Genomic DNA, 14,297 nt, shown 5'->3' on the forward strand with positions numbered 1-14,297 from the left:
ATTTCGCAGTACGTGATAAGTGATTTTTACGAGATATCGACTCTGAGAATGTCTCTGGAAATGTCACATCTTTCACTGTTATCGTCTCAGGTCATGTGTTTACTAGCAGTTCATGTTCTTGTGTTGTCTAAGTAACATTTTGCTAATAAATTCATCTTATTTTTCCCTTCCTTTCCTGAGAAGACAATGTGTTGTGCATGTGTTTGTGGTAGTGTAGTTGGTTACTAGTTTTTATTTTCACGAACCATAGTTTCAGTAAATGCAACTGCATAGTTCGAATATACACTTAATGTACTTATATACATATACATTGTTCTTTTGACGCTGCTGATGTATCTTTTATGAATGTTGTGAGCAATAATATTGGACGAATAGAGTCTATAAGGCTTTTAGAAAACCTTGTGACTGGAAATTGCTGTTATTTACATGGCTTTCAGCAAGTCTGCGTCGATTGTGATATTAGCTGTAACTGGGAATAAATAGCTTCGTTTATAATGTTGCTAGCGAAAAACATGAGACATTATCTTTGTCCCTCAGAAAATGGTCCTTGAATACTTTTTTAAGTGTTGTGATACATACGGTGAAGGTGTGTTAATGGCAGGTCTAATTAATTACAATCTGTCTGTCTATTTACCTTCTTAGCTAACATATGTTTCCTGCAGTTATAAAACTGGTCTGGGTTGTTTTAAGACATCCAATTATTGGTTCTACCTTCTAGAATGTCAGCTGTTATTAGCAATAGAAATCTGCAGTTGAATTAGAATTGTGTGAGGATTAATTTGAGGAAATGTATATATGTGGAAAATAGCTCTCAGTTACCTTTGCTTTAGAGATGCGTGTGACATCACTTTAATTGATTTGAATCTTATAGCGGTTTTTCCACGTATTAATTTCAGCTTGCAATGTAGACATCACGCTTTATGTACTCATTTGGAAATATTTCATTTGAGTGTGTTGTTAGTAAGCCTAGTTAGTTACATTCAGTCTATTTTACTGCTCAGCAAACATTTATTTTTCTGCTCATACAAACGTGGACAAACGTGGTCACGGTAGTTTTACAACATCGAATTTTCAGGCCTAACTTGTAAAAAGTTAACTGTTATTTAGCACTCATATCTAAGATTGCCCCCCCCCCCCCCATGAACCATGGACCTTGCCGTTGGTGGGGACGCTTGCGTGCCTCAGCGATACAGATAGCCGTACCGTACGTGCAACCACAACGGAGGGGTATCTGATGAGAGGCCAGACAAACGTGTGGTTCCTGAAGAGGGGCAGCAGCCTTTTCAGTAGTTGCAAGGGCAACAGTCTGGATGATTGACTGATCTGGCCTTGTAACAATAACCAAAACGGCCTTGCTGTGCTGGTACTGCGAACGGCTGAAAGCAAGGGGAAACTACAGCCGTAATTTTTCCCAAGGGCATGCAGCTTTACTGTATGATTAAATGACGATGGCGTCCTCTTGGGTAAAATATTCCGGAGGTAAAATAGTCCCCCATTCGGATCTCCGGGCGGGGACTACTCAAGAGGATGTCGTTATCAGGAGAAAGAAAACTGGCGTTCTACGGATCGGAGCGTGGAATGCCAGATCCCTTAATCGGGCAGGTAGGTTAGAAAATTTAAAAAGGGAAATGGAGAGGTTAAAGTTCGATATAGTGGGAATTAGTGAAGTTCGGTGGCAGGAGGAACAAGACTTCTGGTCAGGTGAATACAGGGTTATAAACACCAAATCAAATAGGGGTAATGCAGGAGTAGGTTTAATAATGAATAGGAAAATAGGAATGCGGGTAAGCTACTACAAACAGCATAGTGAACACATTATTGTGGCCAAGATAGATACGAAGCCCACACCTACTACAGTAGTACAAGCTTATATGCCAACTAGCTCTCCAGATGATGAAGAAATTGAAGAAATGTATGATGAAATAAAAGAAATTATTCAGATAGTGAAGGGAGACGAAAATTTAATAGTCATGGGTGACTGGAATTCGAGTGTAGTAAAAGGCAGAGAAGGAAACGTAGTAGGTGAATATGGACTGTGGCTAAGAAATGAAAGAGGAAGCCGCCTGGTAGAATTTTGCACAGAGCACAACATAATCATAACTAACACTTGGTTTAAGAATCATGAAAGAAGGTTGTATACATGGAAGAACCCTGGAGATACTAAAAGGTATCAGATAGATTATATAATGGTAAGACAGAGATTTAGGAACCAGGTTTTAAATTGTAAGACATTTCCAGGGGCAGATGTGGACTCTGACCACAATCTATTGGTTATGACCTGTAGATCAAAACTGAAGAAACTGCAAAAAGGTGGGAATTTAAGGAGATGGGACCTGGATAAACTGAAAGAACCAGAGGTTTTACAGAGTTTCAGGGAGAGCATAAGGGAACAATTGACAGGAATGGGGGAAAGAAATACAGTAGAAGAAGAATGGGTTGCTTTGAGGGATGAAGTAGTGAAGGCAGCAGAGGATCAAGTAGGTAAAAGGACGATGGCTAGTAGAAATCCTTGGGTAACAGAAGAAATATTGAATTTAATTGATGAAAGGAGAAAATATAAAAATGCAGTAAATGAAGCAGGCAAAAAGGAATACAAACGTCTCAAAAATGATATCGACAGGAAGTGCAAAACGGCTAAGCAGGGATGGCTAGAGGACAAATGTAAGGATGTAGAGGCTTATCTCACTAGGGGTAAGATAGATACTGCCTACAGGAAAATTAAAGAGACCTCTGGAGATAAGAGAACCACTTGTATGAATATCAAGAGCTCAAATGGAAACCCAGTTCTAAGGAAAGAAGCGAAAGCAGAAAGGTGGAAGGAGTGTATAGAGGGTCTATACAAGGGCGATGTACTTGAGGACAATATTATGGAAATGGAAGAGGATGTAGATGAAGATGAAATGGGAGATATGATACTGCGTGAAGAGTTTGACAGAGCACTGAAATACCTGAGTCGAAACAAGGCCCCGGGAGTAGGCAACATTCCATTGGAACTACTGACGGCCTTGGGAGAGCCAGTCCTGACAAAACTCTACCATCTGGTGAGCAAGATGTATGAAACAGGCGAAATACCCTCAGACTTCAAGAAGAATATAATAATTCCAATCCCAAAGAAAGCAGGTGTTGACAGATGTAAAAATTACCGAACAATCAGTCTAATAAGCCACAGCTGCAAAATACTAACACGAATTCTTTAGAGACGAATGGAAAAACTAGTAGAAGCCGACCTCGGGGAAGATCACTTTGGATTCCGTAGAAACACTGGAACACGTGAGGCAATACTGACCTTACGACTTAGCTTAGAAGAAAGATTAAGGAAAGGCAAACCTACGTTTCTAGCATTTGTAGACTTAGAGAAAGTTTTGACAATGTTGATTGGAATACTCTCTTTCGAATTCTAAAGGTGGCAGGGGTAAAATACAGGGAGCGAAAGGCTATTTACAATTTGTACAGAAACCAGATGGCAGTTATAAGAGTCGAGGGACATGAATGGGAATCAGTGGTTGGGAAGGGAGTAAGACAGGGTTGTAGCCTCTCCCCGATGTTATTCAATCTGTATATTGAGCAAGCAGTAAAGGAAACAAAAGAAAAATTCGGAGTAGGTATTAAAATCCATGGAGAAGAAATAAAAACTTTGAGGTTCGCCGATGACATTGTAATTCTGTCAGAGACAGCAAAGGACTTGGAAGAGCAGTTGAATGGAATGGACAGTGTCTTGAAAGGAGGATATAAGATGAACATCAACAAAAGCAAAACGAGGATAATGGAATGTAGTCGAATTAAGTCGGGTGATGCTGAGGGAATTAGATTAGGAAATGAGACACTTAAAGTAGTAAAGGAGTTTTGCTATTTGGGGAGCAAAATAACTGATGATGGTCGAAGTAGAGAGGATATAAAATGTAGACTGGCAATGGCAAGGAAAGCGTTTCTGAAGAAGAGAAATTTGTTAACATCGAGTATAGATTTAAGTGTCAGGAAGTCATTTCTGAAAGTATTTGTATGGAGTGTAGCCATGTATGGAAGTGAAACATGGACGATAAATAGTTTTGACAAGAAGAGAATAGAAGCTTTCGAAATGTGGTGCTACAGAAGAATGCTGAAGATTAGATGGGTAGATCACATAACTAATGAGGAAGTATTGAATAGGATTGGGGAGAAGAGAAGTTTATGGCACAACTTGGCTAGAAGAAGGGATCGGTTGGTAGGACATGTTCTGAGGCATCAAGGGATCACCAATTTAGTATTGGAGGGCAGCGTGGAGGGTAAAAATCGTAGAGGGAGACCAAGAGATGAATACACTAAGCAGATTCAGAAGGATGTAGGTTGCAGTAGGTACTGGGAGATGAAGAGGCTTGCACAGGATAGAGTAGCATGGAGAGTTGCATCAAACCAGTCTCAGGACTAAAGACCACAACAACAACATCTAAGATTGGGATACATACTTTGGAATTTTTGGTACTAATTTGGCGAACATGGGAATATTTGGAAATTAGCTTGTACTTTATTTCACACTGCAGACTTTTCTTGCAATATTGTGACATTATACAGTGTTTTTCATATATTATCCTCAACTAAACATAGCGCTTTTTGGGCTGATGACGTATTTTGCAAATATTATGGATTTTCACAACGTCTTTGATGTGAAAATATAATGAATTTACAGCTCTGTTGGTTTTGTAACTGTACAGCAATATATTGGCAGCTGTACGAAATCATGGTATAAAAATCGAACTTACCATCAACTAACCATACAAACGTCATATTCTTTGCGCTGCTGGCGTTCTTTTCAGGTATTTTAGAATATTGTAACATTTTGGCATTGGAAAACAATTTACGACTCAGTTTTGTTTTTTGCTGTAAAGCCATATGTTGGTAACAATGAGAACTGCTTAATCATGGTCCAACCAACGACCTAAGGACGATTTTTAACTGTGGAGCGACCTACAGGTTGTGTCGAAGATTGAAGTAAAGAAGATTTTCTGTACATCATGTGCTGGTGACAGGAAGGACTGGGACTCCAAACTGGATTTGCTATTATTTCACGTTTTCTGGGTTTGTGGGATGGTATTTAGGGTAAAACTCAGGTTCAACAAATTATTATTTATATTTTATAAGCAAATAGTTGGTGTTTAATTATTTATAGAGAAATATCGATTTTTCATTGCAGCTGTCTACTGGTGTCAGGAACAAGCAGGATGTGACAGTGGATTTGCTTTTATTTGCAATTTCAAGTCTTGAGGGATGATGTTTAAAAGGAACTCGTTTATCACAAACATAAATTCCTGTTTCATTGTTTATATTTTATAAGAAAATTTTCATTTCTAATTACTCATAGAGAAATAACCTGTACACTCATTCCAGTATTTCATGGCGAATAATACATAGCATCAAAGTGAATTTACCAAAGTGAGGAATGAGGACTGATCAGCCAGTTCCCAAACAAATTTTTTGATGTTAGTAATGCAAAGATAATTGCAGAGCATGGAGGCACTCAGGGTAGGGATTTTTTCATGCAAGATTTGCATGAACTTGGCACATGACAGTGTGTTATGATTCCTGGAATGACCCTGGAGATAAGGAACTGCTGATGCTGCTGTCAACGAGATTTGACATGTGTAACTGTCTCAGCTGTGCTGCCTTACCTAATCACTTATTAGTATTAAACCCCCTATCAGTTCCTGGAATTTAAATCGTTATCTTGCCCTGAACTTGCAGTGCCACGTTACTTATAAATACAAGGGTATTTTAAAAGGAAAGCACCAAAAAATTACTTTTCGGAGAAAGAAGTTTCGAGCTTATGTAGAAGTACAGTCCAGTTCCATAATTTCAAATTAAGTAAGAACATATTTTGAAATCTTCTAAGATACCACCAATTAAATAGTAACGTACCCTAAGATAAAGAAAGTTTTGGTTTTTTAGAGGAAATTTTCAATTAATTTAAAAGAAGAAGAATTTAATTCAGGAAAATATCGGTATGAGTGATGGCAGCTTGCTGATGAAAGCATAATCTCATAAGCGCAACACGAAGAGCGGGCTGTAGGCGTGAATAGAGATCCAAAATAAAACTTAAAAATTAAAAATGTCGATGCAGCACTTATTTATGAAAGACAAAGGTGCCAGTTTCGAGTCCCGGTGCGCACATAGTTTTAATCTGACAGGAAGATTTAAGGCGTATGGAGATGTTACGACAGATTTCAGCAATGTAAGATGAAGAATTGGTTCCTGTAGAGAAGCTCATGGGTAAAGAGTGTTGGCTGATGCAACTCAAACTGGCCAACCAGGTGCTGTAGTGACGTCAGAGAACATTCACCGTATCGACCATATCATCTGTGAAAACTACTGGGTAACAACAGATGAATTGTACAGCTAGTTACTTATCGGCAAAGACTGTTATTGAAAAGCTGGTCTGCACCAAGATTTCTGCACGTTCGGTACCGAAAATATTGAACGACCAAAATTAAGAGGCAAGGAAAACAACTGCAACCAGTTTGTTACAGCACTTGGGTTCGGCCCTGGGAAGAAGCTCATCGGGAGCACCGTTTTGAAGGTGCTGAGACCTTGTGAAATTCTGTGCGGCGGTAGCTGAAGTCACAGGACTACGACTTTTACAGCACAGGTGGACATGCTCTTGCTTCAAGGTGGAAAAAAAATTGACAAAGATGGTGATTGTGTGGAAAACCGACAAATTATTTTGTAGCTGTTAAGTTGTGAATATGGCACTTACTTTCCTTATAAAAAAAAATAAAACGCATTACTATCTGACTGAATCTCTCATTAGTTGAGTTGGAAGTTCAGAAACGGTGTCACTTTGGTGCCAGATGCTCCCAACCCACATGAGGCATGCCACGGTTTGACACAAGAGTCTACTACAGCAGGCATAGATCCAAAAGGGGCGGAGGGGGGGCGTGGAGGAGGAATAGTGGAGTTCATAACTCTGCTGTAAAAGCAAACTCACTATACTAACCACCGATGCAAACTAAGTACAATGGCGTGCCAAATCCAATGGCGAAAGTAACTTTCGCTTGATGTGTCTGCCAAGTAATACAGCTCGATGAAAGTTGTACTATACATAGAAAAAACTGCTACAATTTACTGCAAATGGTAAATGAAAGGAATACGTAATGAGACAAACATAAATTACAATTTCATTCAAAGACAATAATTACACACAAGACTGTGAATCATGATGGTCCCACGGACATTACAAACGGAGGGACATGGTTCCTAAGAGAGTTTGTGATCACCACGGATGGCAATGTACACTCTGTAACGTGCTCCCATGCCGGACAGAATTAGTATAGAGTTCCTGTGGTAGGGCGTTGATGGATGCGGACGTACTACAGTACGTCTCCCAAAAGCATTCCACAAGTGCGTGACGGGTTTTAAGTTAGGGGGTCAGGCAGGCCAGTCCATTCGCTGAATTTCCTCCTCCAACTACTCTGTTCAATGCGGTTATGTACGGTCCTCCATAAAAATGAAGTCAGGGTCGAATTTACATGGTGAAGAAGTACAAGGTTTGGAGGTCACTACCCCCATGCAACTTTATTCCTCCCGACGTCATAACACCTGTACCATCAAAATAATCATGTACAAAATTATTCCTAGATGCTTTACGTGCTTGCACCTCTCGCCAGCATTGTCAAAAATTATGGTTTTGGCGGTCAAGGTGGTATGGTAAGTTGAGGCATAATGTTGCATGGGTGTCTTGATCACCAAATCTTTGAACACGGTACATCCACTCATCAACGTTATTATGACACGGTACTCTATTCCCAATATGCATCATTTCACGGGTGCATTCTGTCCAACTTCATTTTTATTCATAACAATCCTCATCGGACTGCGAAGGTGGAGGAGACCTCGGAACGAGAGGACATTCGGCAAATGGACGTGTCTTCCCGTTCCCCCTGCTTAAATACCGCCGAGCACGCATGGAACGCATTGAGGAGCAGTATTGCAGTACGTCCACATTCACCAGTAGCTACGCAGCTATGGTCAACTGAACCGGTGGTGTAATGGAACGCCCAACCACAACAACTTATCGACCGTGCGGCCAATATAGTCCACGTTTCATCGAGCTCTGTTGCTTAATAGTGTCGCACCATGGCCGAGCTACCTTTTTCCGTTAGGTTTTGCACATCAGTGTATAATGACCATATTAAATTATTTTATATGTCTCATTTTTATGATCATTAAAATCCTAGGAATCTATGGTATATCATATGTGGTTGTGACACTGAGTTAGGGTGAGGGAACAGTCCCCCCCCGCACCGCCGCCCCAACCTCCACACCACCGCGTCTTATTAGCTGGCGCCATTGCGGTGGACAATCGCCGTGTGGTGGTAGATGAATTATCCGTGAACCTGGATAGTAATCGTGGATAAGCACATTAAACGTTCATGACATGCTTATGGTACGCAAAATGTCTGCAACGTACATGTCACGTCATCTCACTGCAGTACTGCAAGGATAAGGCTACGACAACTGTGGAGGATTTTTGCGGCGTTTTGTATCAGAAGTATTGTTTCTTCAGAGATATTCGTCCAGTTCGTACACAGTGAACATCGGCGGAATGTGTCGAAATATGACCTACATCTACACCTACTTACATTGTCCGCACCAACCATACGATATATGGTGGAATGTGCTTTTTACCACTGCTAGTCAATCCATTTCCTATTCCATTCGTAAATGGAGCGAGGGAGTAACGACTGTCTATTTGCCTAGATACAGGCCACAATTTCTTTTGCGGTCCTATCATGAAACTTATATAGGTGGCAATAAATTCGTTCTATAGACAGAGAAAATGCCGGTTCTCTAAATTTTTTCAATAGTGCCTCGCGACACGAACGTCGTTTCCCCTCCAGGGATTCCCATTTGAATTCAGGAAGCATTTCCGTAATACTCGCTTCTTAATCAAACATATCAGTAAAGAATCCAGAAGCATGCTTCTGAATTATTTCGAAGTCTTTCTTTAATCTGACCTTGCAGGGATCCCAAATGCTTTACCAGCATCTAAGAATGTGTCGCAATAGTTGGTTACATGGAATCTCCTTTATACACGAGCTACACTTTCCTAGAGACCTAAAGAACTTTCGTGTTCGTTCCATTTCATACTGCTTTGTAACACTTGTGTTCCAGCTTTATTTAGTAAATCACATTCATTTGGCTCATGTATCATTCTTATTTTGTAACACGAAAATTCTCCTCCCTGCCTGCTTGCCCCTACCCCCGCCGCAACCATTGAAGCAGCTCAGCCTGCCGCAACGGACACAGAAGAGTACATGTGTACCGAAGCACAGTGGTTAATTCACGCCAACTTGAATTTCCGCAGCCTGGCAGGCTTCACGGGGCCCATTCAGCCTGCTGCCCCTGACGGCAGGTTGCGCTGTCAACCCATTGTGACTACAGAATAGCCAGGTATATGTCTGAGTATGTAGTTTCACTGCAGCTCAGCTACCTTCACGATGGGAGCATCATTATGGATTGGATTGGATTGTTTGCGGGAAGAGACCAAACAGCGAGGTCATCGGTCTCATCGGATTAGGAAAGGACGGGGAAGGAAGTCGGCCGTGCCCTTTCAAAGGAACCATCCCGGCATTTGCCTGGAGCGATTTAGGGCAATATTAGGGAAGGACGGGGAAGGAAGTCGGCCGTGCCCTTTCAAAGGAACCATCCCGGCATTTGCCTGGAGCGATTTAGGGCAATCGCGGAAAACCTAAATCAGGATGGCCGGACGTGGGATTGAACCGTCGTCCTCCCGAATGCGAGTCCAGTGTGCTAACCACTGCGCCACCTCGCTCTGTGCATCATAATGAGCAAAGCAAACTGAGGAGAAATTATGAATAGGAGAATATATATCAGTCACGAAACAGAGAGCAAGTCGAGCATGGCAAAAGGTTTCCTGTGTTTATGAGGCAGCTGCAAATAAATAGGTAGGTGCCTCACAATCAAAATTGTGTAAAAAGTTACCAAACACGCATCCGGGAATCCGGAAACTTCTAGTACGCTACGACCCGTTTATAAATTTGACCAGCAATTTGCTCACACCTCAGATCCTTTTTTTTTTTTTAGTACTATTAGCGACTGACAAGTGTATGGAAATGTGTGCTAATGCCTTGAAGCTATTTAGGAGTCACAGGCTTCCTAAATTTGAGTCAAATTCAAATATTGAAATACGAAAAATATATGGTTTGCAAGATGTGTGCGAACAAAACTTGGTATGAAAGAAAAGCTTCTTCTTTCTTTCAAAATGTACCTCTTTGGTTAACATAATATGAAAAACGAAATTCATATTTACTAAAATGCATTTGGGGAATTGAGACTGAACTATTTTGAACACTTGAAATAAAATCAGCCAAGCCGCAATGTACATGTTGAAAACAAATAGTTAAAACTGCTTTCATATTCGGCTGAAACACACCAAGCGTACAGGAACTAGGCTTCCAAAATGTTACTTTACCATTGCAGTATAACAGACTTCTTCAGGTCTTAAGTGCAGATGATCTCTATTTTCTGACATGGTTATGCTTACTTTATGAAACATGTGTTAGAGGTGACCTGATGATTGTTCGAATTGAGAAGAGCCGGGACTAATCGAAAGAGAGTGAAGTTGCAGGGCAAACCGTTCATATCTAAAGAAATAGATAATCCAGAAATACTCTCGAACAGGTAAAATGGACAAATAAAATCCACAATTTTCTGCGCTACGACGACCCAGAATGATTATATATAGTATATTGGGACTAGTCTTGAGATACTCGGATAAAAAAGTGTCCGAGCACTGCACAGAAACTACAGTGAAAGCGTACAGAATAAACTGCTACGTAGCGTAGCACCGCGGGAAGGCGGGCGGCCAAGCAAGGTACCTGTAGCCTGTCTGGGTTGCGCACAGCTTGGCTTGTATGGTAGTAACGCAGCCTGCCCATTCGACTGATAAAGTGGTGCAGCTTCCCCGGCCCGGCTAACAGGCGAGCATGGGCAATTAAAAACGGGATGTGCACACGTCTGTTCTGGCAAGGGAGCATCATCAACTTCATATTTTAGAGAGAAAAACGCACTCGTAAAATATCAGCCCCGGAGAAACGATATATTAGCTCAACTCAAAAATTAGGGCCATAGGTGTGGCAGTACGCAGTTGTCACTTTTTGAATCTACAGCCTTTAAGCTTCGCACGCACCAGTTCTTCGTCAATCGCTCCGCCCCATCACAGCCGATTAATGCCGTAGAGCAGAAAACTGTACACTGAAGTGAGTAAGGGGTTTTGTATTCACCATGTTGGTACGAAATGACGATCAAATTGAAACGTTTAAACGTCAGAGAACGGGAGTTCCTGAAAGTTGTGACAGGTAATCAGCATTATATGAGGTTATTCGACTAAGTTTTATACAAAGCAAACTAAAGTGTACGAGGCTTTCTTTGCGCTATTGTTTATATGTTTCAGTTTCGTTGTACAAATCATAGACTACCCCATCAATGAAGACGTGTTGATAACATACAAAACACTGCACTGATTGTCCGATTCTTCTGTACGTAAGTACTGAAATGATCGTATGGCATTAATTGGCCGGGATATCCCCTTCGTGAGGATGACGATGATGATAATGAGGCTGCACTTCTACCACAGTCACCATCGTCAAACATCTTCGTTGGTACAACGAAGCAGAGTGTAAAAAGGAAGATGTAAGTTATGGTGAAGCCTGCTCTGAATGAGTAATATCGTCGGATGGCACTTTGCCTCCGTCCTTATCAGAGGAATATATGAAACTAGCTGTCGTCGTTTGGAAACAAGGCTAGCACTCACTCAGGACGGTTACGAGGAACAATAAATTATTACAACACGGAGCAGAAGACACTGCACAAGGTTCAGACAACCACTTGTATGTATTTTTCTTTCGGATATCCAAGGATTTCGTCCGCAGGTTTAATAACGCGGCACGATTTCTGCGTGTCGATATAAACTTCCTTCAAATGCAGTCTCTTCTTTACAGGAACCAGTATTTTGGCCAGTTTTCAAGTACGCTTGGTATCGAAGCGGCCACACCAGTGACGGGCTAGATTACTATGAACTTACTTTGGTAACGTGCTTTGTTCATTGTGTCTAAGTGTGTGACTTTTAACATGTAGCTGATACCAGACATCTGTTTGCTTTGAACATTTTTATGTAGTGATTCACAAATGTAGTGTAAATGAATGAAATGAATGAGTACGTCATTAAAGAAGTCGCGTAGCGCTATTTAATTATTGCTTCGCTGTTGTGCGTTTTTTATTGGACCGTAAAGCTGACTGTTAAAATGGAATACATTTGCAGGAGTGCCGTTATTCTTCAACGTGATTGGAGTGATTAAATTATAAATCACGAAACATTACCTTAGTTTCATAATAACTATTCAGTTGTCTACGTTTATTAATTTTGATATATATATATATATATATATATATATATATATATATGAAAATTGCTGCGAAATACCAGTACGAATACATTTCTAAAATTAAACGTATTGTGTGTGAAGTTGATAATTTCCAAAAATTATGGTCGAATACCCATAGTTTTTTTTCATTTTGTCTGCAGACCGTTTATAAATGATACTCAAATTAATATTTTTGTTTTCAAGTGTTCAATGAAATGAACTAAACGTTACTACTATTCCAGTCTTTATTTTGAAGTATTATTAAAAACTGGATCAAAGTTAGGTGTTAATATTCCTAATTATGGTTTACTTCACATATATTGTGGTGGCTTACAATCATGGTTCTTATGTCCATTTATTTGAATAGTAAACAAAATAAAAACGTTATTTAACACATTTTTAATGCAGCTTGTGAAATTTCAATGCTAATACACAAGAAAATAAGTAACATGTCTTCACTTGCGTCCTATGTGTAAGAATATAATTTTGTTTTACGAGGCACCTTTACTGAGACTGAATTTTGAAAATTACATCAGATTCTGTTGTACAAAAGAAGATCCCTCTATTGAGGTCAAATCAACAGATTCCTACCTCTTACCATGCAATTCAGTTCTGCCCAAGTTTTGTTAACTTTAATAACTCTACAACTCTACCTGCCCAAATTTCGGCATGTTATTTGACAATGACAAAATCACTAAATTATGACACTTCCTTCTGACTTCCGTTTTTCTTACAAGAAGTTCCTTTAGCCGTAAGTCCATTTTATATGGGCAAAAGGGTAATATGGCCTCCCAGTTCTCTTTTTATGACTGTTGTTCATTACTTACTGCAGTGTAATCCAAAGTTTGTATCAAAAAGTGTTGTTTTAATTTCAGATCTTTAAGTAACATACCCGCAGTGAAAAATAATTTAACATAACCGCCGTGTAGATGGAAATTTGGGACTATAGTGACGCCCCATCTTCAATTTTTTTCATAAAATACTTGTAATGTATTTTTATTTAAAATATCTGTGACAGATCATTGAAAAGTAATGAGAAATAAGAACACTATATGACATCATTTAAATTTCCTTACCGGATAGTGATCACACACAAAAGTTTGCAACAAAAAAAAAACCACGTTCGCTCGTCTAGAAAGTTCAAGAGAAACTGACTTTTCTCGTACGTCAATACAGTAATTCGGTAGTTTCATAGAGGGTAATACCTCACAAGTACAGAACAAAAGAAATGCAGATAACATTCAGGGTCTTCGCACCAACATAAATTGAGACTGGCAGCTTGGACCATAGCTACATGCGCAGACCGCAGTTATGGGATTACGGTACTCAGATTACATATATTTTTCGCGCAGGATAAAACGTGTTCTCAAACAAGACTTAAATAGGCGCAGGGTAAATGTGTCCGACTTCCTCGTCCTCTTCCCTCACCTTCGACATCACGCGAACTGGATGACTATGGTGATCCCTCTGCTGTACAGTGCATTATCCTCAGGAATTAGGTGGCTGCCGTGGGGCGGAACGAGCGACTAACAAACGGTGCGCGAGAAGATTGAAAGCTGTACTTTCAGAAGGTCATGGCCGCGTAGTACCAGAATTAATGCCCAAATTTTCGAGAAGGATCGATTGCTGAGACTGATATCTTACAAATGTGATTTTTTATTTTTAAAATAAGAGATCAAGATGGTGAAGTTCACTTGTGCGAAGAAGCACTGTGAGATGCTCGAAGAAAAATGCGTACGAAAATTGAGCTCCGTTTCTTATCCTGGTACACAGCGCAGCTAAGTACGAATATGAACACTCAGGAGAGAGAGAGCAAATTTATTTCTTGGCTCAACGAAGCTAGTGGATCGTTTTGTCGACTTGAGAAACCGTCGACCACTTGCA

Source organism: Schistocerca serialis, chromosome 9 (genome assembly GCF_023864345.2).
Source record: "Schistocerca serialis cubense isolate TAMUIC-IGC-003099 chromosome 9, iqSchSeri2.2, whole genome shotgun sequence".
In the NCBI taxonomy this organism is placed as follows: Eukaryota; Metazoa; Arthropoda; class Insecta; order Orthoptera; family Acrididae; genus Schistocerca; species Schistocerca serialis.